The following is a 23,916-nucleotide window of genomic DNA, read 5'->3' on the forward strand; positions in this document are numbered from 1 at the left end:
AGCGTAGGGATTTGCCTGAAGTCCCTATAAATAGTTGTATTTAGGGAAGGGAATACTCACAACAACTTTTCTGGAATATTCAAGAAATGGCCTTTCAGTCCTTGCTTCTTTTTCTCCTTCTTCACAAATCTTCCCCTCATGAAATGACCTTTAGCCTCTAAATTTTAGGCTTTATGGCGTAATCTTAAGCCTGGGTTAGGCCTCATGGCGTAATCTTAGGCAACCCCTTGTTTCGTCCTTCTGGAGTTCTGCAACAAAAATGCCAGGCTTCAGATTGGTTTAGAAACGCGAGGGGGCTCCGAGTGTGGGATCCACGATCATGCGAGATCATCTTTGTCATAATCCTACACACGGAGCGAAACGGAGAAAGGGAGGACGGCCACTCTGAGGTTCGTCTTTCCTCCTCTGTTTCCTTCCTTCTGGACCCGGCCCGTGTTGTGCCCTCCAGATGGAAGGGGCTTTGGTTCTCACCTCCTTCTCCCCCTTTCTCTTCTTGATAGAATCTTGGAGGGATGAGAAGGGCTGGACTCTTTGAAGGAATGGGTTCAAGCCACAGAATGGCTGTTCCTATACTTCACGTCCAACTAATGGTGGTTACCAAGGCTAGAGGGGGTGCAGAGACTCAAGCTGATATTCGGTTCCTTCACTCTCTGCCCCTCCAGGAGATAATGGCGCGGCTCAACCCGGCGTTGGATTCTATAGCTGCTTCGAATTGAGGGGGCTTGGAGGCTCCATTTTCTTTCACTGGAGTCTCCCCTTCTCATGGATAATGGCGTTGGCCAAGCCTATGTTGTATTCCTTTGCCGCTTCCATGTAAAGGGGCGCGGTTCAACCCGACGTTGGATTCCATAGCTGCTTCCACTTGAGAAAAGATTCAGAAGATAATCCGAAGATTCCTGTTTTGTATTCTAGCCACTTTTGGCTTTGTAATGAATGTACTGCTTTTGGCCGCAAAGCCACTTTATGAATACAATAATATTTTCTTATCCTGATATCCAAATATTCGTGAGAAGCCAATAATTGTGTCTCGCAAGGCCCCAAATATAGGCCCCTATAGTTGTATATTGAAAATAATATGAACTTCTTTTTTTTTTTTTAAAAAAAAAAAAAAATATGCTCCGCGTCAAAAAGAGACTTGCGGCGAGGGTTTTAAGAAAATATGTATCTTTTGGATCCACTTGCTGGCTCCCAACTCAAAACTCTTAGCACCAATAACTCCTTTTCCGAGATTTAAGGCATTAATCACTCGTTGAAAAACAACAGTTGTGAAAAATAATCTCTTGAAAAGAACAGTTACCTCCTCGAAAACCGTTCGGTTTCCCCACATGCTATTAATCTTTTAATAATAGCTAACTCCTCAAAAACCGCTCCTCACATGCTGCTTAGTCCCTTTTTTCCCGAGATTTGGAATAATATGCTCCGCGTCAAAAAGAGACTTGCGGCGAGGGTTTTAAGAAAATATGTATCTTTTGGATCCACTTGCTGGCTCCCAACTCAAAACTCTTAGCACCAATAACTCCTTTTCCGAGATTTAAGGCATTAATCACTCGTTGAAAAACAACAGTCGTGAAAAATAATCTCTTGAAAAGAACAGTTACCTCCTCGAAAACCGTTCGGTTTCCCCACATGCTATTAATCTTTTAATAATAGCTAACTCCTCAAAAACCGCTCCTCACATGCTGCTTAGTCCCTTTTTTCCCGAGATTTGGAATCACTAATCTCGATTTACTGACATCGATTTGACTCCTCTTTGACCGTCCATCCAAGGGTGGATATTTGCATGCCTATATCTTCCTCCACATTATAAACCCAAAGTTCCAATCCCAAAATCATTTCATCAATTCGAATATTTCTAACAGCAATCTTTCTTAATTACTCATCATCATCACTCTTCAATTCTCGCATTCTCTCAATCCATCACCAATGGAACCACAAACACAGCAACCAACCGAGGATGGAGGAAGCAACAAAGCAGCCGGGAGTAGTGCTAACATGCTTTATAAGCGGAGTAGGTGGACTCCCACTACAGATCAGATAAGAATCCTTAAGGAGCTTTTCGACAATAAGGGAGTTAGGTCCCCAACTGTAGAGCAGGTTGAGAGGATCTATCTCCAGCTGAAATGGTACGGCAAGATCGAGTTCAAGAACGTCTATTTTTGGTTCGTGAACCAAAGGGCTCGGGAGAAGCAGAAGAAGAAGTCCACTTCGGATGTTCATGTGCCCATGCAAAGATCAGGGCTTGTTGGTGATGACAATGTTGCCAATTCATCTGCACCTGCTTCTGCTTCTTCTGCTGGTGTGATGATTGCTGTTAACGGGCAGATGGGGAACTATGGTGGTTATGGATCTATGAACATGGAGATTGAAACCCTTCCTCTGTTCCCCATGCATGGTGAGGACATCTTTGGCAACATGAAGACTACTTCCAATGGAGGTGGCGGTCACAGTAGTGGCTCTCACATTTCCCTTGAGCTCAGCCTTTCCTGCGAGGGCAAAGCTGGAAAAAGTTTCCGGAGCCGCTGACTCGGCTTAGTAGCTTTGTAGGAACACTTAGAATTGTCCCCCTAAGAGTTGTATTTTTTTTTTTTTTTTTTTTAATAAGTAGCTTGAATTCAATAAGACAAGGTGAATCAATGTTTAGACATGCGGCCCAAGTATAGTCGCCTAGACACAAATTTTCTTTCAAATCCTTTGGGCAACCTTACTGAAATGGCCAGGTGGGGGAGGGCGAACAAGAGAGGCAGAATCCATTTTGGCATGAGCTACTCCCACATAGTGGTTTAGGCCCATTTGCACGCACTTCTGGATTCAAGAACCTGTCATGAACGTTGTCCCCTTTCTAGACACCATTTCACATAGGCTATACTTACTAAGATGAGAAATGTCATAAGTGTGAAGACAGTTCAACAAGTGTTAATAAAAGCCGCCCTTAACCTTAAGAGACCTGAACTAGGCATCAATAAGGAGTTTAGGCCAATATTAACAAAAGAGACTTCACCTATTCCATTACGATTCACAACCCCTTACCAAATTTTAATGAAAAGAAAAGAAGAAACGAAAAAATAACAGAAATTTAAATGCAAAGAAATAAAGAAGCTAGCAGCACCATGTTTGGCTAACCTCTAGAAGACCGCGGGGGAGGCCATCTATGCTTCACTCCAAGCTCCGATGTATCAAAATTTGTAGGGTAAAATTCCCTCCTGTGAGAGCTTGTAGATAAAGAACAAAGATACTTCACGTTGAAGATTTTGGAGGAATTTGGCTCGTGAGAGGGGTAATCTTGCCCCCCAAGTATCTTTGTTGGTTGACGAGGCATGATCTTCAATTGCAATTTGGGAGATGACGGTGTCCCAAGATCGGCTTTGTCGCCAACTGTTGCCAACTTCTTTTGATCAAAAGGATGATCATGGGTCATATCTTACCCCCCATGCATCTGATCAGTAGCCACGTATTTGGCTTGATCAATGGAAAAATAAGATATTTGTTCAGAGACAATTGTATTGTCAGAAGAACAATCTTGTTGATGACCTTTTCCATGCACAGCCTCTGTGTAAGGCTGTGACTCACCAGTGAGACCCTTAGGTTGATTGCCACCTATAGGCAAGTTAGTCTCAGAAACGACCTCTTCACGAGCAGGTTCTTGACGTTCCAATTCACCTTGTGTTTGTTGTGCCCCCAACTCGAGCCTCTTGATCGGAACCGTGAACTCATCGAGCCGTTGACGGTCCTCCGCGAGGGCTTTTCTCAGATTCTCATGGTATGCGGTAGAATTCTTTTGAAGGATATCAAGCCGCTCTTCTATGCTCGCATTCTCTGGAATGGGAATGGACACATAGCCTTCTATCGTCGCCATGACTTCAGGAATTTCTTTTGGTAAAGATTTTCCTCTGGCATCCCAATGATGGTGAACATAAAAAGACTCTGGTGTAGTCCCACTGGGCGTGCCAAAATGTTTGGCTCCAATTTTGCTGCAGCTTGGTCAACAGTCTCTTTTCTGCGCGGGCGTGCCAGCACCGTTCGGGTGCGGTCGTCGGGGGTGTCCCTTGACCTGACTTCTTTTGAGCGATTGTAGACGAGGAGAGCACCAACCTCGTCGTAAGATTCTTTATGCCTCGTGGTGAGGACTTTTGCTGTAGTTTATTCTTGTTCACAAGTCGATACTCAATATTGCAGATTGAGCAGAGCGAAATCACCGGGAAGTATAGAGATCTTGCTAAAGCGTGACTTTAGCTTGGCTGGAAGGTTTGCGAGGGCGTTACCCTTGCTTGGCTGGTTCCATAACCGTTGATCGCGGTACTACAATCGGCTCCCGAGGAGACTAGGACCGAAGTACGTTGACAGAGGGTTTGGTGGCACTGAAAGTCGGCTTCTGAGAAGACTAGGACTAGGAGTGTGATCACCGGTAAGAGAAAGAGAAGGAGAGGAGTTGCTCTTAGAGAGGTTTGCTCTAGAGAGAACTTAGATCATCTTAGAGATGTGTTGATGAGTGAATTGGTGAGTTTTTTGTTGTTGTACAAGGGTGTATTTATAGGAATATTTTGTAGTGTGAATGCTTGGTAACCATACACTCAAGTACCATATGACTCATACAATGACTCATACTATATGACTCATACAATGACTCATGTATACTACACCAAGAATGATGAATTTCGGAGATAAGGAAGCACTTTCGGCTCCTTTATTCCTTGAATTTTTATCTCCATCAAGCACTCAGATTTTGACCATGATCTCTTCATAACAAATGTTCCACTATGAGTGTAGATCATCCTGTTAAAATTTCAGAGCTTTTGGTATAGTGCTTAGGCCAGAAAGGCTGATGGACCTCTTACAGGTCCAGCTTTCCAGTTTTGCTTCTGCAAAAGATTGGACTGATTGTTTGAAGGCCTTCCACTCATATCTAGCTCTGGAACTCTTCATAAGAAATGATCCTTAGGATGTCTAGAATTAATCTGGAAAGTTTTAGCTCATTTGGATTTCATTTGGTTAGCCTGCCGCCCCTCATTCCTTGTTTAGCTCGGTTTCTCCTGGCCGAAGTAGGAAAAAGTGCTAAAATGGACTTTTCATTTTCATGCTTCCATAGTAGGCTTTATTTAGCCTCTAAATATATATTTCAAACTTGTCGAAAATATATACCTTGAGCCACTGACATTGGCTCAATTTCTCCAAGACGTGCTTTGTCGGGCCAAAATGCTCTTTTTGGGTCCAAACACTATGTTTCGTTTTGAAAGAAACCAAGGTGTAAGTTTTTTTTTTTTTTTTTTTCGATTTGAAAGGAAATTAAAGTGTGAGTTATTCTCTTTTATTTCGTGTTTTAAGGAATCAAGGTGTGAGTTGTTTCCTTAGTTTTGGGTGAGTTGTTTAGTGGTGGTTTTGAGTTACTCATACGGGCTTGCAAAAGCTTACCGGGTTTGTTGTGTGACAACTCGGTGCACTATTCAAACGGTGTAGGGGTTAATTCTGCAGGTTAGGATAATCGTGGTTGAAGCTGAGGTAGCACATTTGCAGCTTTACGGTAGGAAGCCATTTTTGTGACTCAAATGGTGTTGTTTAGCACTTTCTATCTTGATTTTCTAGCCTTCTCAAAAAAAAAAAAAAAATCTTAATTTTCTAACTATTTTAGAGAGTACTATGTTTAATTTTTAATTTTTTTTTTCAATTTTAGTAGCTACACCAAACTGTTTTTGAGTAGAAGAGGTCATCCATTATGTAACTCAACAAGCAATACAAAAACGATCCCTCCTATGGGAGTATGGGGCGACAGAAAAAACCGTTATGTAAAAACTACTGTAAAGCCACCTCTAACAAAAAGAGCAACTTAAATTAGTGATATCCTATTACACCCACCTTCTAGGATTATGCCCGAATAAAGAAGAGCAGAGCCCTGAGGAATAAAAATAACGCCTCAAAAAGCGGGACTCAACGGGGTCTCTGTTTTCTGTGCGATCTTTCCCACTCAAAGCAAGAAATAAACAGACCCATTATCTTTCATAACAAAAAAATGAAGGCCCAAACTGAAAATTAAAATGGAAAGCAACACAACTATTCAAGCCCAAAACATGGCCCTCGCAACCCAATACCAGGCCTAGTCAACCTAGTTAGGGCAAACACTAAGTGAGAAGACAACCCTGCCACCGCCACCATACACAACTCGCTGAAGGACGTCACCCGCGCTTCCACCACTATTGGTAGCACGTGGACCCGATTCCGAGCGAAACAGATCCGACGACAAGCAAACCACCATAAGCCCGAGATCACCCCAACTCTGCTAGCGATCTTCATCACAAGCTGCGCAATCAGCAACCCAATCACCATGTGTATGTTGTCTCTTTGAGATCCGTGCGTTAGCCTTTGCAAGCACCATGCGTTGAAATCCGCCAGGATGACCTCAGATCGCCTCCTTATCACCCACACCACCATCATTGTTGCGAGCACAAATCACGAACATAGCAAAGAAAATAAGGCCGAAGCCTATAGAATACACGCACCACCGAGCAAGCCTGCCGTTACCAAGGAACAACTGAGAGGAAGGTGAAGAGATCCCCTTCTTAGGTGAAAGTACAGAGCCATCACCAGCAAAACCTAGCCGCCGCCAACCTACCTCTCTTGCTAGAGTCAGAGAGAGAGCGATATTTTTATAGCTACACCAAACTGTTAAGTTGCTCTTTATTTTAACTTTTAGTTATCTCGTTTCTAAATATTAAAAACGTGATGAGACGATGTATTACTTTTATAATTTAGAGCATTCATTTTAAGTTATTTTATATAATTTAAAAATGTATCTAAACTGCTTTTTTTTATTTTATAAATAATATAAATTAAAAAAATAGTTAATATAGAGAAAATTAATGCAAACATATTTTAAAATTAATTAGTTAAAATGATTTTTTAACAACTTTAGTTAAAATAATTTTTTAACTACTTTAGTTAAAATGACTTTTAACTACTTTAGTTAAAATGACTTTTTAGCTACTTTAGCTAAACTTTGACTAAAATGACTAGTATTGCTAGAGATAATCTCAATAGCCTCGTGCATAATTCACCTAAACGGTGTCTTAAAGCATCTCCAATATGATATGAGTGATATGACACATCTTTGGAATATTTTGTAAAACTACTCTAACCAATATGTTAAAATTGTAGTATTTCTTAGGGGGTCGTCTAGGGTATCTTGATGTATGCTATACCCTCATTTTTTATTTTTTATTTTTAATAAATTAATGGAGTAAAAACCTATTGAACTGGTTAACATGTTACTTACTTAATGTTGACATGTGCCATTTTTAAAAATAAAATTTATCATATTAACAACACATTCTATCTTGATATGTAATATAATTTAGAAATATGTAACAAATATTGTCAAAATAATAAATTACACCTAGTAGAACTAAAATTACGACTTATGACCATATTTATTGTGGTTATTGTAATTGAGTGGTCAAAGATGTAAATATCACAGTTGGACAACTTTTATCAATGAAGAACATTGATTATCAAATAGAGAATCTCCTTACAATACTGAGTATTTACATATTTTTTTGTCTAATATTAATTTTGTCATGTTCACTGTAACGCCTCAAATTGCACCTCACCAGCTATATTGTACTTAGAAAAAACGAAGAAAAAAAATTGACCTAGCCGTTCTGTTATGCTCGTTGGTTTTCCATCCTCAACAAAAACTCTCAAACCTTAGTTGACGCCATATCTAATCTAGTTGTTATATTCTCCCTGTCTGATGCATCCCATGTCGATCTCAGGATTGTTGGCACGGCTGTCCTATAAGACAACCACCATTATCTGGTTCTTTCCTGCAAATCCAATATGGTAGGCTTCACTGGCACCATCCCTACAACCTAGAGGATGTGCATTGGCATCTCTGTTATAGAGGGCAGCTAATCGCAATCGAATCCTCCATGGAGGATGGTAGTATTACGCGAATACATTTGTGATTTTGGCAAAGTATGGTGGCTTAGGCTATCTCTAATCATCAAAGTCTATAATAGATCATGGTCTAAATTTTTACACCTTTAAAAGGTATTATTCATCCAAACAGTAAGGTCTATAATTTTCAAACTCTAATATTTTGAGATCCAAATGATAGACTCTAATATATTTTATTGTTTTTAATTTGTATACTTCAAAATCATAAGCGTTTTTAGTTACATACTAATTCAATTATACTTAGAATTTATTTTTGAGACAAAAATATAATTTTAGTGATTGAAGAAATCTTACTATATTGTTAAATAAGACTTTCAAATCCATGTGTCGGTTCATACACAACTCTACAGATTATCGATTAGATTTTTATCTACACAAAACTTCATTTTCTTTTGGTATCCAAATTTTTTTTTTATTGGATGCCATTTTGGAATAAGGAATATAAACTTTAGTATGTATGCGAGTGAAATGAGGAAAAAAAGAAGCAGGAGAAGATGAAGAAAGCAAGAAATTATAAAGATGTGAAGGCGAAAATTTATATGAAAAAATATTTTTTTCCTATAAATAGCCGTTACAAACATAGTCATAAAAATAAAAATAAAAGGAAAGAAACGTTGGCTGTCCAATGGTAAGAAATTGAAATTTCAAGTTTGAAAGTTGAACATTTCAATCATCCATGCATGTGGGCTAGCTCTTGCTTTCACATGTCTAAACAAATAAGGTTTATAATTAGACCATTGTATAGACTTTAGACCACCAAACTTGATTTTTGGTATAGACCCTAAATCCTAAATCCAACCCGTCATTGGAGATGAGTTTTGGACAAAAAAAATGTCTATAATTTTAGACAACAAACCTGTCATTGGAGAACTGGGCCTGTGGATTCAGTTCCACTCGGGCTCTGAAAAGTGGAAACATGGGCATGCTAGAAGTATATTAGGTAATTTATTATGTGCTTAAGGGTCAACTTTATAGTGTTCTTTATGTAACTTTTTTTAGTTTTCTCTTATGATATTATTAGTGTGTTGTTAACTTGTTATTATTGTAGACCCCCGTACTTTTTCTTATTTATTTTAATTTGTCGTATAACGTATGAAACTACGTATTCATATGGTACACAAGTATTCGCGCTTAGGTTAAGACTTTGAGGCCATTTAAAGGATTAAGAAATTTAGAGAAAATCCAATTTGGGTCTAGAAAAGTATTTTTAAAGTATCGAGGCTTAGGACAAACCCGGAAAATTTTCCCGAAATGATTCGGTGAAGTGTCAGAGAAATAAGGATGTTTGAAGTGTATTTTCGGAGTGGGCTTGAAGGAAATTAAGAGGAAAATGAAATAGGAGCAGCCCAAGCTCATTGGCCCAAAAGGAGGGGCAGATTTGACTTTTCACAATTAAATTTGGGAGAGGTATTTAAGCATCTCATTCTCTCCAAAACCCTAGCCTCTTCCTCATTTTCCTTCAGCTCTCTCTCTCTCTACCCGAGACTCTCTCTCTCTCTAGCCTCTCGCCGGAAATCTCCGCCGCCGCCTAGCCGCCGGTCGCCGGAACCCGGATTTTAACCAAAATTTCCATATTTTCTTCTCTTCCTCCCCTCTTTCCATTTCTCCAACCAAAATCATGAAATTTAGCCATTTAATCCTCCAAAAACCCGAAGCTAAAATTGGGGCTTTTTTGATTTCTTCTTTCCAAGCTCAAATCAAGGTATTTTCCATCCTAATCTAGCCTCTATTCCTTCGATCTATACATCTTTCTTACCAAATTCGAGTTTTTGATTTCCATTTTTGATTTTTGGTGCATGAACCCGATTTCTCCTTAAACCATGAAGCTAGGCTACGGGTTTGGCAAGGATTTTTGGTAAGGATCTATCCATGCAACCTTGTTTTTGAGTTTTTGGTTGAGATGTTGATGTTGGACGGATTTGTAGGTGAAGAAGGCCGAGGAGAAGGAATAGGCCGTGATTTTTGAAGAAGAAAGGGTAAGGAATGGGTTTTGGACAAACCCTAGAATTTTTGGAATTTATTTGGTTGATTTTGATTTTTGTGGAGCTATTGTTGTTGTTGGAAAATTGTGAAAATTAGATGTTTGAGGAGGATTTAATTAGTAGAATTTTATTATCCTAGTTTTCTAAGTGTTGGAATTTTGTGTTGAATATTTTGGTGAATTGTTGTTGTGTATTTTGGCCAAAAGAAAAAGAAAAGGAAGAAGAAAAGGAAATGACTTTATTTTTGAAAGAAAATAAAGAAAATGAAGAAAAGAGTAAAAGTTGGATTAAATAAGTTTTTACCTTGGTAAAGTGGTAAAAAGTGAAGAAGGTGAAAGTAATGGTAAATTCGGTAAAAAGGAGGTAAAAGGTAAAAGTGAAAGTGTGGAGGTAAAAGTCTTGGTAAAAGTAAAAAGGTGAAAAAGGAGAAGTAATTGGGTAAAAGTAGGGGTCGTCAACGGGCCGGGCCCGGCCCGGCCCATTCATAGCGGGCTTGGGCCGGGCCGAGCCGGGCCTTGCTATATTTTTAAATAATAGCGGGCCGGGCCGGGCCGGGCTTTATTAAAAATAGACGGATCCAAGCCCGTCCATATAAAGCGGGCTTTGCGGGCTTTTTCGGGCCTGGCCGGGCTTGGCCTTGCGGGCTTTTTTGGGCTGGGCCTTGCGGGCTTTATGTATAAATAAATATTTAAAGACACAATTTTTTATTTTTTTTAATCAAGCTTTGGAAATTCATTGGATAATGATCAAATACAATCAAAGATAACATATCTATAATTCTATATTGTACCAAAAAAAAATCTTTATTTATATATAGATACTAATTTATTGATAAATAAATTTTTAAAGGCACTAATTTTTTATAAATCTATATTTATACATCATACACTCCAAAGAGCAACATATAGCAATTCAAAGAAAATGAGAAAACTGACCGTTGGATGTGATTATTACAATAAAATAAGAGTGTGGTTAAAAATTTAGTCAATTTTACCATAGTTTCAAACCCGATCGGATTGGTCAACTGTAGTCACTTGCATGTTTTCTTGGTTGACCGATGGCGTGATGAACGCAAAACTTGCTTATTTTTTTACATCACGTTTGTAAATATTTCATCGATGGATGTGTGTGGACATAAGATAAAAATTTCAATTTTTAATTACAAATACGTTGGCCTATACTAATTTGTCTCCTAAAGTTGTATGACTTATACATTGCATTTAAATTGTTGAGGTCCATTCTAAAACAACCGTGAAGTGGAAAATGAATTTGGAGAAATCAACTGCTCGATTGAGAGATTGTAATATTTTATGGTGGTTGTAAAAAATCTAGCCAATTTGGTTATCGTTTCGAATTCGATCAACTAGGTCAAACGTAGTTACTCTTATAAATCTATATTTATATATCATACACTCCAAAGAGCAACCCCTATCAATTCAAAGAAAATGAAAAAACCGACCGTTGGATGAGTTTATTACAATAAATTATGAGTGTGATAAAAAATTTAGTCAATTTCACCATATTTTCGAATTCGATCGGACTGGTCAACCGTAGTCACTTATATGTTTTCTTGGTTGACCGATGGCGTGACAACCGCGAAACGTGCTTATTTTTTCACATCACGTTTGTATATATTCCATCGATGGATGTGCATGGACATAAGATAAAAAAAATTAATTTTAATTACAAACACATTGGCCTATACCCATTTTCTTCCTAAAGTTGTATGACTTATACATTGCATTTAAATTGTTGAGGTCCATTCTAAAACAACCATGAAGTGGAAGATGAATTTGGAGAAACCAACCGCTCGATTGAGAGATTGTAATATTTTATGGTGGTTGTAAAAAATATAGCCAATTTGGTTTTCGTTTCGAATTCGATCAACTAGGTCAAACCTAGTTACTCTTCTAAACCTATATTTATATATCACACGCTCCAAAGAGCAACCCCTATCAATTCAAAGAAAATGGGAAAACCGAACGTTGGGTGTGATTATTACAATAAATTATGAGTGTGGTTAAAAATTTAGTCAATTTCACCATAGTTTCGAACTCGATCGGATTAGTCAACTGTAGTCACTTGCAGGTTTTCTTGGTTGACCGATGGCATGATGAATGCAAAACTTGTTTATTTTTTTACATCACGCTTGTAAATAATTCATCGATGGATGTGTGTGGACATAAGATAAAAATTTCAATTTTTAATTACAAATACGTTGGCCTATACTAATTTGTCTCCTAAAGTTGTATGACTTATACATTGCATTTAAATTGTTGAGGTCCATTCTAAAACAACCAAGAAGTGGAAAATGAATTTGGAGAAACCAACTGCTCGATTGAGATATTGTAATATTTTATGGTGGTTGTAAAAAATCTAGCAAATTTGGTTATCGTTTCGAATTCGATCAACTAGGTCAAACGTAGTTACTCTTATAAACCTATATTTATATATCATACACTCCTAAGAGCAACCCCTATCAATTCAAAGAAAATGGAAAAACCGACCGTTGGATGAGTTTATTACAATAAATTATGAGTGTGGTAAAAAATTTAGCCAATTTCACCATATTTTCGAATCCGATCGAATTGGTCAACCGATATTTAGAATATATATATATATATATATATATATATATATATATATATATATATATATATATATATATATGCACATATTTTATATAGAAGTATAAGAACTTCCACACACACACACACACACACACACACATATATATATATATATATATACATATCTCTATATATATATAAACACACACACACACATACATGATATATTGATATATATATATATATATATATATATATATATATATATATATATATATATATATATATATATATATATATATATTTATAAACACACACATATATAGATATATCTATATATAACACACACACACACACACACACACATATATATATATATAAAATATTTTACGGGCTTTTACGGGCCTGGCCTAGCGGGCTTTTACGGGCCGGGCCTAGCGGGCCTTTGGCGGGCCGGGCTTTTGCGGGCTTTTTGCGGGCCGGCCCACTACCCACCCGAGGCGGGCTTTGCGGGCTTTTTAACGGGCCGGGCCGGGCTTTTAGCCCTCAGGGCCGGCGGGCCTCCATCGGCCCACTTGATCCGCGGGCTTTTTGATGAGGCCTAGGTAAAAGGAAAAGTAAAACTTTATTTATAATTATTTACTTATTTATTTTTAATAAATAAGAAATAATAGTAAATAAAGGAATATTTAGTCAAAAGTCAGAAGTCAAAGTCAAAGGTCAAAAGTCAACTCCGAGAGCTGACCAGGGTTGACCGACCTCATAAAACGTGAGGATCGACTCGACTTTGGTCGCTCGGATTGACGATAGTTTAGCGGAGCGATAAGGACGTTTTTCCTTTTTAAGAAAGAAGTTAGTTTCCCAAATTGGTAAAGGTTGAAAGAAATAATTAATGACCTCATTGAAATAAAAAGGATTAGTATGCGCGATTACTTAAAGTTGATCATGATGTTTATCTGGATAATTACTTACAAACTAAGTAATGGTTTAGGAAACACGATCGTTAAGGAAGCTTAAGCGGGAAGCATCAGAGTGTGGAATACGCCGGCATATTCCAGGTAGGGTGAGTTGTCCCTTCCTTGTTAGAGGCTTTTCGATATATGTGGAATGCTCTAGTATAATATTATGTTGCCTGCAAGTATGTTTTTGGTTGTTCATTAGTCGATGCCTCGTGATACATGTGTTTTCAGAACTGATAATTGTTGATTGCAAAAACCGAGGCTAGACTTGCATGTTTAGATACTGTACCCTTGTATGTTTGTGTTTGTGACCTGAAAGTGAATGAGACCTAGACGTGTAGATTCCTAGGGATCCCACGGTGTCGATAACCGTGAACCTCCGGAGGGGGCTGTGCTCCTATGTTTGTCAAGGAAAGGTAAATACAAACAGTGAACCAGTCATAGGAGACTCAGAGCCAGGAAATGGACACTTTCGCTACTTGTAGTCACAAGGACTACAGAGTAGTTGGCTGGTTCTCGAATTCAGGACGAACCAGGTCGGTCACCGATTTATTTTGGTTTAGTCGGCAGGTAAGTATCTCGGAGCTCCAAATTGTGTGAAGCATGCTGCATATGATTTCCTGAAACGAAACAACTATGATTGTTTTTGTTTGCATTTGTTTTACTTGATTTTACAAATGCGCGCAACCTATATTCTAGTAGCTATGTTTTACCTATTAGATTTCAAACCTAACTAAGGTTGGGTCGGCCCCTATTGGGCTAGCGAGGACGAAATGCTCACCCCTACATTTCAGGTTACAACGATGTCATTCCGGACGATTTGGATTAGAAGTGGGTCGTTGGCCGAGTCCGTGTGTTGCTGTTCCTGTTGCTTGAAGTTCTTCCCATTTGGTACTCTATCGATCTACTAGCTTCTCTTTCCATGTTGAACTCTGTGAGGTCCACCTACCTGGGAGCGCGCCTCACCCCTTTGTTTTATTGTTATTGTTGAACTCCTTTCATTTCGGTTATGATGTAAGCCCTAAGGCATCACAGTGCACTTGCCCACTTTATTTTGTTGCATTCCAGACTTGTTGATTTAAATGTTGGGTTGTTGATTTAAAGTCTTTTCTTAAAAAATTTTCTTGGTCTCCATTTTCCCAAAATTTTCTTTTTCAACAGGCCTTGTAGTATTAAGTTGGTAGGTCTACGGTACGTCTACGACGTATCGAGCTCCTATTGGCTTAATATTACGGCGCTGTGGTATACCCATTCGGGTCGCCACAATTATGATGCTTGTTGAAATGTATAATGAATGATTTTTTTTAACTTATAAAGAAAATTTCTCATTACCACGCGCATAGTGTAGGGGCCCCAAGTATATGTCATATCAGCGAGCAAAGATGCTTTTTTTTGTGACTCAGGAGTCAGGATGCTTGGTAAAGTTGGGACAAGGACAGCTTACATGCATGGCTATACCGACTAATCAATAAAAAAAGACGCAACAACAAAATGGCAAACAATTTTTTCGTACTGTGAGACAATTTCACATGAGCAGCTTCAGAGTGAAGATAACGCGACAAAGCCGAAAAGAAAATGGAAAAATTATAATGGCAAAAAAAAAAAAAGATGAATTGTCCAAAAAAAAAAAGGAGTTTCTGAAAACGTAGCATATGAAGTTTCTTCTCATGAGTTTTACTGTCTTGTTTAACGAAGAATTGATCATGGCTCTGGCAGTAGTGGGTGGAGCTTTTCTCTCTTCGTTTCTCAATGTTTTGTTCGATCAGATGGCTTCCCATCAGTTCGTCGATTTCTTCCGCCGGGAAAAGCGCACCGAGAGTATTGAACTGTTTGAGAAGTTGACTTCAAAAAGTTGCAGTTGGTCAATTCAGTGCTCGACGATGCTGAGGAGAAGCAAATTAGAAACCCTGCAGTGAAGAAGTGGCTTGACGAGCTTAAAGATGCTATCTATGCTGTGGGGGATGTGCTGGATGAAGTCAACATCGAAGCTCTGCGGCTCAAACTAGAAGGTGAAGCGGGAAAGAAAAACTTCAGTTGGTGGGAGCTTGTCAATTCCAATTCAATCGATAAATTCGACAAAAGTTTTGAACCCAAGATAGAAGACATTCTCCATAGGTTAGAACTTGTTGCATACAAGAAAGAAGCACTTGATTTGAAAGAAGGTGTTGTTGCAAGACCACAAGTAAGATTACCTGCTACATCTCGGGGTGTACTGTAGGGATGATGACAAAGAGAAGATTATATGACTTTTGCTATCACAGGATGTGAGTGGCAGTAAGGTAAATGTTATTCCTATTGTGAGCATGGGTGGGATCGGGAAGACCACCCTTGCTCAGCTTGTCTACAATGATGATCGATAGAGTAAAGAAGACCATCCTTGATGATACAGTACAGGCTGCCCCGGCTTCCAACTTTGACATCCAAGCATGGGTTTGTGTTTCAGAAGAATTTGACATGGTTAGAATATCCCAAACAATTCATCAGACTTGTGGTGTTATAGATTTGAATTTACTTCAAGTTCAATTGAAGAATGCTTTGGCGGGGAAAATTTTTCTCATTGTTCTTAATGATGTTTGGAACGAGGATTATGCTCTGTGGGATGTCTTGAGGGGGCCATTCCAGTCTGGAGCACAAGGAAGTAAGATCATGATCACAACACGCAATCAAGGTGTTACATCTGTGATGGGTACTCGTTCTGAACATCTGTGATGGGTACTCGTTCTAAAAATACTAGGATGAAACATGTTTTCTGGGTATCGGGGATTGATAGGTATGTTGCAATTCTTACTGGACAAAAACCAAAAATAACACATAACACATAACACACAACTTTTGGTTACGCAGTGAAAACCTCAAATTTGAGATTAAAAACACTGTGAGGCTCTTACTCTTGAGAACCCAAAATCAAATCAATTCACTAATGATGAAGGATACGTTCATTTACAAACACAATTAGCACTGTCCTCGGCTACAATCACTAGACTAACTAATGAGGTGTTTGTCTTGAACCTTAACTGCCTTCTTCACTTGAATGATCTGCAACTATCGCTTTTCATGCATCAACACCTTCTTTACTGAACTCAAGAGAACCAATGCACATGTATGAATAATCAATGAAACACTTTGACACGGAACAAGTGTTTCAAGGCTCCTATGCGACTCTTACTCAACAAACAAGAAGCAACAACAATTCTTGCGTTTAAGTAGTGCACAGATGAACGCTCACTTTTTGAATATATTAAGAAGACCACAAATCCTTGATAATCATGACTTAACCCTAATTGGACTCCTAATAGGAAAGATTTTTTTAATAAAAGATATCTAATTAAAAATAAACAAATCCTAAAACCTTTAGGACTTCAATGGCATGATTTTACCAGTTGGAATATCTTTGGAAATATCTTTGTAAAGCAATATCTAAAAACTGAAAGATACTTTCCCAAATCAAACTCCCTAAAACGTAGGACTAACTCGGACTGACTCGGGGATTGCAACACATGTTGCGTGTTGCAATCCCATGCTTTTGCATGAGATGCATTTACCTGAAATTCTCCAAGATTAGTTTTGATGAACTTTGTTGGCTTCTTCAGTGCTTTGTATATGGATGCCAACATATCATGTGTAAACCTTATACCTACACGTTCAGCTCACCAACTAAGCACATTATCTGAGCAAGATTGCTAGAAACTGTTTGCTGAACATGCCTTTGAAAATGCAAAAGTTGGTGAACATCCACATCTTGAAGTAATGGGAAGAGATTGTGGGGAAGTGTAAAGATTTTCCTTTGGCTGCAAAATCACTTGGAGGTCTTTTATGCTCTGAACTGAATTTGAAACAATGGGAGATGATATTGAACAGTGACATATGGGAGTTATCAGCAAAGGAGAACAACATTATGCCTGCTCTATGGTTGAGCTATCAATATCTATTTTCAGATCTCAAGCGGTGCTTTGCCTTTTGTTCGATATTCCCCAAAGGTCACGAATTTACTAAATCGGAATTAGTATCGTTGTGGATGGCTGAAGATCTCTTACAACCTGAAAGGAGGAAAACAATGGAACAAGTTGGAGATGACTACTTCAACATTCTAATCTCAAGGTCATTTTTTCAACATTCAACTGCTTCTAATCAATCAGTTTTCACCATGCATGACCTCATCAATGATTTAGCCAAATTTGTTTTGGAAGGAAGTCATTGCTAGCTAGTAGTAACGACTTGTCACGATCCATTGGTTCATATAGAATCCATGTCCTAGGTGTATCAAAAAACAATTTTGTGTTAGTTTGGAGGATTATGACTCCCTTGAGTTTCCAAACAAAATTTGTTATTTGTCATATCTGAAAACCGGTGTTCATGAATTTGAATATCTTGGGTATTTACTTGGTACTAAGACTAAGAATCTGCACTCCTTACTAGCATTACCACTAGTCCACTACAGCTGCCGTCTCATGGAGTTTGTTATAAGACGAGCAAGTTACATCTTCTGGCATTGGGAAAGCTAAAATACTTGAGAGTGCTCAACTTATCGAATTGTGAGATCGGGCAATTTCTTCATTCAATCGACTTACTGAAACATCTAAGGTACTTGGACTTGTCTCGCACTCAAATCTCACAGCGACCCATCGACGAGCTACCCGAGACAGTGTGCAATAATTTGCAGACATTGTTGTTGTTGGATTGCAAATATCCCACTCAGTTACCAGCAAATTAATTAGGAAGTCTAATCAACTTGCGTCGTCTTGATATCAGAGGTTCAAAGATAAAGAAGATGCACACTGGTATGGGTAAATTGAAAGATCTCCAACTACTAAGTGACTTTGTCCTGGTGATAGACGATTCTGGAAAAAACATTAAAAAGTTAAAGGAGCTTTATTTGGGAAAATCACTTTGTATCTCGAATCTCACTAAAACTGCCCTTGATGGGAATGCTTTGGAGGACAATATGATCAGTGACAAGGAGTCTCTTACTCAGCTAGCTTTGACATGCAGAGGTAATACTGGTGGTTCAGGGAAAGATGAAGAAGTACTCAAGAAGCTCCAACCTCATCCAAATCTGGAGGAGCTCACAATTGAATCTTATGGGCATACAAATTTTTCAGATTGGTTAGGAAGTAATTCTTTCTTGAATCTAACTTCTATTACAGTAGCATATTGCAAATTTTGTCTCCACTTGCCACCATTTGGGCAGCTTCCCTCCCTCATACAGCTCTGTCTTACGGGGTTAGATGCAGTGGAGTCGATTGGTGCCGAGTTTTTTGGTTCTGTAACTGAGCCATTTAGATCCCTGAAAGTTCTGAGTTTCATACAGCATTATCACAAAACTCTGAAGGCCTAGACTTGCTGTCCCTCTGTACCTTGAAGATACGTGAATGCCCAAATTTTTAGTGCTTTCCCAATGAAGGGATGCATGTAAGAAACTAAAGTCATTGCCAGATGAGATGCACACCTCTCTTCCTTCTCTTCAGAATATGATCCTAGAAGATTGTCCAGAGCTAGAATCATTTCCTATAGGGGGTTTGCCGTCAAAGTTAAAAACACTTGAGTTTGATTGTAGCAAAAAGCTCTTGGAAAAGAAGCAATGGGGTCTACCAAGACTCGAACATCCTCAGAAGCTTAAAACTCAGCTTCAACGGATATGAAGGGACTTCATTTCCACTGGAGGTGGGACTGTTCCCAACCCGGCTCACTTCTCTCTCTTTCTTCAATCTAAAGAATGTCACGACGATCAAAATCAAGGAGTTTCAAAACCTCAACTCTCTTGAAAAGCTGTTTATTGGGGAATGCCCCAAGTTGAGGAACTTACCTCCAGATGGGTTACCTGCTTCTCTTTATCATCTGGGAATCGAGAATTGTCCTTTGCGAAATGGAGGGCACATGAGAATGACACGGGAGAGTTGCCCCGAGGTGATTGCTCGCATTCCACTCGTAACAAATGATGGAACAGAGATCTAATGAAAGATGCTGATATATGGCTCCCATTTCTTGTATCTGGAATTATCAAATTGTCTCGGAGGTACTTGTTAACAATATTATGCAGTCTGCTTGTGTCCGTTTCCATACTATAGTAGATTTGATAAAGGGCCTACTTGCTTTGTTCTCTGATCCATGATGTAATTGCTGCAGTATGCTTCTTTTCTTGCTTTGGCACATTGGTGTTACATGTCTATCCTTTTGTTAGCCAGGAAAAATATTTTCCCCACAATACTCCTCCCCTTTATTTATCCTTTTGGAAACGATGTCTATACCTATCCATTCTTGCTTGATTTACATTTAATATTAAACGTGCTAAGAAACTAATATTATAGTTTACTCCCGAAATAATACATGTTAAAAAGTTATGTGCACTGTTTTCTATCAGCTGCATTATTTGAAGTAGAGTAGTTTGACATTGGTAAGTTACTTGTCCTTCAATTTTGAGTTGTGACCTCTTGCTCTTTTTCTGTTTTTACAGGCTCCTCTAGTTCACTATGATTTTGGACCAAATGGCAAGTTGATGAAACTCTGCTGATTTCATTAACCAGCGGTGCTCTTGAGGTATGTTTTTTCGTCTCTCCAGTATTTCATATTTTCCTTGTCACAAATTTACTCACTTGGTTATGTTTAAAATATGTGACAGGATTTTGTTTGTTTAATTTGTTAGGAAATTCGGGTCACCTTCCGAATTCCCTAGCCCAAGACCGAAACCAAATCAAGACAATAATCACAAACTATGCAAGCAAACACAAGATTGTTGACGAGGTTCGGTCAAACAGTTGACCTACGTCCCCGGGTGATGATGATGGTGGATCCACTAAACGAGAAGAAGATTACAAACTTTTGAAGAACGTTTTGGTTCTTCCACTCAAATAACCTCTCTCCTCACGACCCAAATTCTCAATAGAGAATTCTCAAATACACCCGATCTCTCAAAGCTTGCAACTCTCTAAAATCTCTCAAATTATCAGAACTCTCAATTGATCCACACCTAAAGCTATGCCTCTAAGGTCCTATTTATTGGCTCACAATTAGTCAGACTTACAATAGGATTCAGAATCATAGAAGGTAATCCTAAACCTTTACTTCCAAGGAAAAACTCCATAAATCCTAGATACACTAGAATAGCTTACCTAAAGCCTTCCGAAGTAAAGAATCCAAAACAGACAAGGAATTTAGATATTGAGCCGCAATCCTAACAATTTCCACCTCGGCTCAAAATCTCTGAACTTTCACTGAACGCAAGCTTCCTTGGGTCTTCTCAACGAACCACGATCACCACCACACCTCAGTGCGCCTCTTGGCGCGCTTAACATTAAGATGAGTTAGTCAAGTTTGAGAAGCACTCAAACTTGACCCTTGGACAACAACTCTTTCCCTCAAACATGCACTGTGCAGCCGCTTGCATGCAATCCAAGTCTCCATCAAAGTTGCCAAACCTAATAGGAGCGATCTTTAATGGTTTGCACAGCTCACCTCGAGCAACATCCCCTTGAACGAATTCTCCACCATAAATGGTACCTTCTCTTGACGCATCATTCTCATAACACCAAGTTTGCTTCTCATTGTCCTTACTAAATCTACTCTCCAAAGTAGGTGACACCTTAATTGTGGAATATGCATGAGCTAGCATATCTCCACCACAAACTTGTGTTGGGATCCTTATGGATCTGCCTCCCTTTAAGGACTGCTGCAATGTTGGTTGCTCTTGAAATTTTACCTTCTTAGAAGCAAATTTCGTTCCTCCACATTTACTATTGCTCATCTTCCCCGAATGCCTATAGGAACCAAGATTGCCAATCTTTCCACCTTGAACAAAACTTTCAACAGAATCAACTATTCCACCTTGAACAAAGCTCCCTTCCAAACGATAGAGACCATTTACCTTCTTACCCTTTATCACTACGAGTGCTCCCTTCAAAACCTTCATATTTCCATCTTGACCCACAATCTTGTGGCCCTCCGAATCCAAAGTGCCAAGAGATATCAAATTCCTATCCAACTTAGGAACATGGCGACCATTCTCTAAAGTCCTCACCGATCCATCATGTACCTTCAATTTGATTGTTCCAACACCAGCAACTTTGTAGGTATGTGTGCACCCACCGACTTTACTAGACCTTCCTTCACATACTTGTAGGAAGAAAACCAATCCCTATTGGGACACTTGTGTTCAGAACAACCTGTATCCAAAATCCATTCATCTTGTGGCTTTCCTAAACATGATGTGACCATGAGTGCATCTCTATAAAATTCCCCATCATCTTCACTCGCCACCGTTGCAGTAGTAGCTCTCTTTGACTTCAATTTTGGAAAATTATATTTGATATGCCCAAAATCATGACAGTAATAGCACTCATTATCTTTGTCTCTATCTTGATCTCTAAAATTTCTTGACTTTGATCTACCACGACTCAAACCCTCTTTCACATTAGATCTCCCCCTTACAACCAAAGCAGATGTATTTGTAGATGTCTCTTCTTCATTTTTCTTTCTCCTAGATTCCTCACTCAAAAGGGTATCCCGAACTTCGTTGTAGACCAACTTATTTTTCCCAGCTGAACTGCAAATAGAGTTGACGGTAACATCCCAAGTATCTGGCATGGAGGTCAATAGTACCAATGCCTTGAGGTGCTATCCAATTATGATATCTACCGTGGCCAATTGTTCGACAATATCGCAAACCGCTGCTTGTTGTTTTCGCACAGTACCACCTTTGCTCATCTTCATTGAAAATAACTTCTCAATAAGTGAACTTGCTCCACGGCGCTTGGTTTCTCAAACATCTCAGACAAAGTATCCATTAACCCCTTAGTAGTTTTCTCATTAATCACATCGCGCCGAACTTCGTTTGATAGCGATAGTCGAACAGCTCCTAAAGCTTGAGTGTCAAGCTCCTCCCAATCCACCTTTTTCATGCCCTCCGGCTTAACTCCTAGCAAAGGTTGGACAGTTTCTTCAGATTCAAATAGTCAGTTATTTGAGACCTCCACATAACAAAATCATGCCCATCAAATTTATCAACTCTTGTCTCGACGTCTTCAATCCCCATCTTTCTTCTAGCTCTTGAAACCTGGCTTTGATACCACTTGTTAGGAAATTCGGGTCACCTTCCGAATTCCCTAGCCCAAGACCGAAACCGAATCAAGACAATAATCACAAACTATGCAAGCAAACATAAGATTGTTGACGAGGTTCGGTCAAAAAGTTGACCTACGTCCTCGGGTGATGATGATGGTGGATCCACTAAACGAGAAGAAGATTACAAACTTTTGAAGAACGTTTTGGTTCTTCCACTCAAATAACCTCTCTCCTCACAACCCAAATTCTCAATAGAGAATTCCCAAATACACCCGATCTCTCAAAACTTGCAACTCTCTAAAATCTCTCAAATTATCAGAACTCTCAATTGATCCACACCTAAAGCTATGCCTCTAAGGTCTTATTTATAGGCTCACAATTAGTCAGACTTACAATAGGATTCAGAATCATAGAAGGTAATCCTAAACCTTTACTTCCAAGGAAAAACTCCATAAATCCTAGATACACTAGAATAGCTTACCTAAAGCCTTCCGAAGTAAAGAATCCAAAACAGACAAGGAATTTAGATATTGAGCCGCAATCCTAACATAATTCAACATGTTACAGGTTTCTCTAAAGTTTTCCTACACAGATGTAACTGAGAAATTGTACTTGCTGATGGATTAGCTCAGCAAGCACTCCAGGTATACTGACTGGGTTTGAAATCTATTGTTTTATCAAATTTGATGCTTTTCTATGCCCCTTTCATAATTAAGTCAGGCTTTACATGATAACAGTTTGCTTCCATCCCTTTTTGATGCAATGGGATTGTTTTCTACTTATATATAGCTTCTTACTCTTGGTTCTTTCCTATGTTTCATTTTCTTTCTTGCTTGTTACCATCAGTAAATTATCAAGTTGCTGATCCTTAGCATTTTGGGTTCCTGCAAATTGTTATGGCTAACTATATATGAGAACTATCCCGCAGAAGTTAAAATTTGTGGCATTTTCTCAATAGTTTTCACATGATAAGCAGAATACTCTTTTTTCTCTTCAGACACTAGTGTCAAGTCTGAAAAAGAAAAGCAAGATGGCATCATGAACAAAGTTATAATTCGTGTCTTTTTCTGAAATTGTTTGCAGTTAAAATGGTCTCGTCACTCTGGCTTGCAGATTTAGTTACTCTTTTAACCTTCCAGATACCTGGTTATTTTCCAAATTCTAGAGAGTATTCAAGAGGTTTAATTGCTAAATGTTTCAGTTTTCAACCACATTATAAGTCTAATTGCTTAAACTTGTGTTTTGGTCCTTAAGGAGGGAGAGGAATAGTTGGATGTATTAGAAATGAATCCTTGTATCCTTCTGGTGACCGAAAAATTGTAATTGGTAATAGGTACTCTGTTGGCATTGTAAACCTCAATCTGCCTCTAAGTATCAGATATGTGTATCTAGTATGAAGTAATTCAT

At 38.7% G+C, this 23,916-nt stretch overlaps 1 pseudogene; it reads left to right on the forward strand.

Moving 5' to 3' along the window:
- The first annotated feature begins 15,158 nt into the window (after positions 1-15,158).
- On the forward strand, positions 15,159-17,656 carry LOC133716104 (putative disease resistance RPP13-like protein 1; annotated as a pseudogene).
- Positions 17,657-23,916: the final 6,260 nt, after the last annotated feature.

Source organism: Rosa rugosa, chromosome 6, assembly GCF_958449725.1.
Source record: "Rosa rugosa chromosome 6, drRosRugo1.1, whole genome shotgun sequence".
NCBI lineage: Eukaryota > Viridiplantae > Streptophyta > Magnoliopsida > Rosales > Rosaceae > Rosa > Rosa rugosa.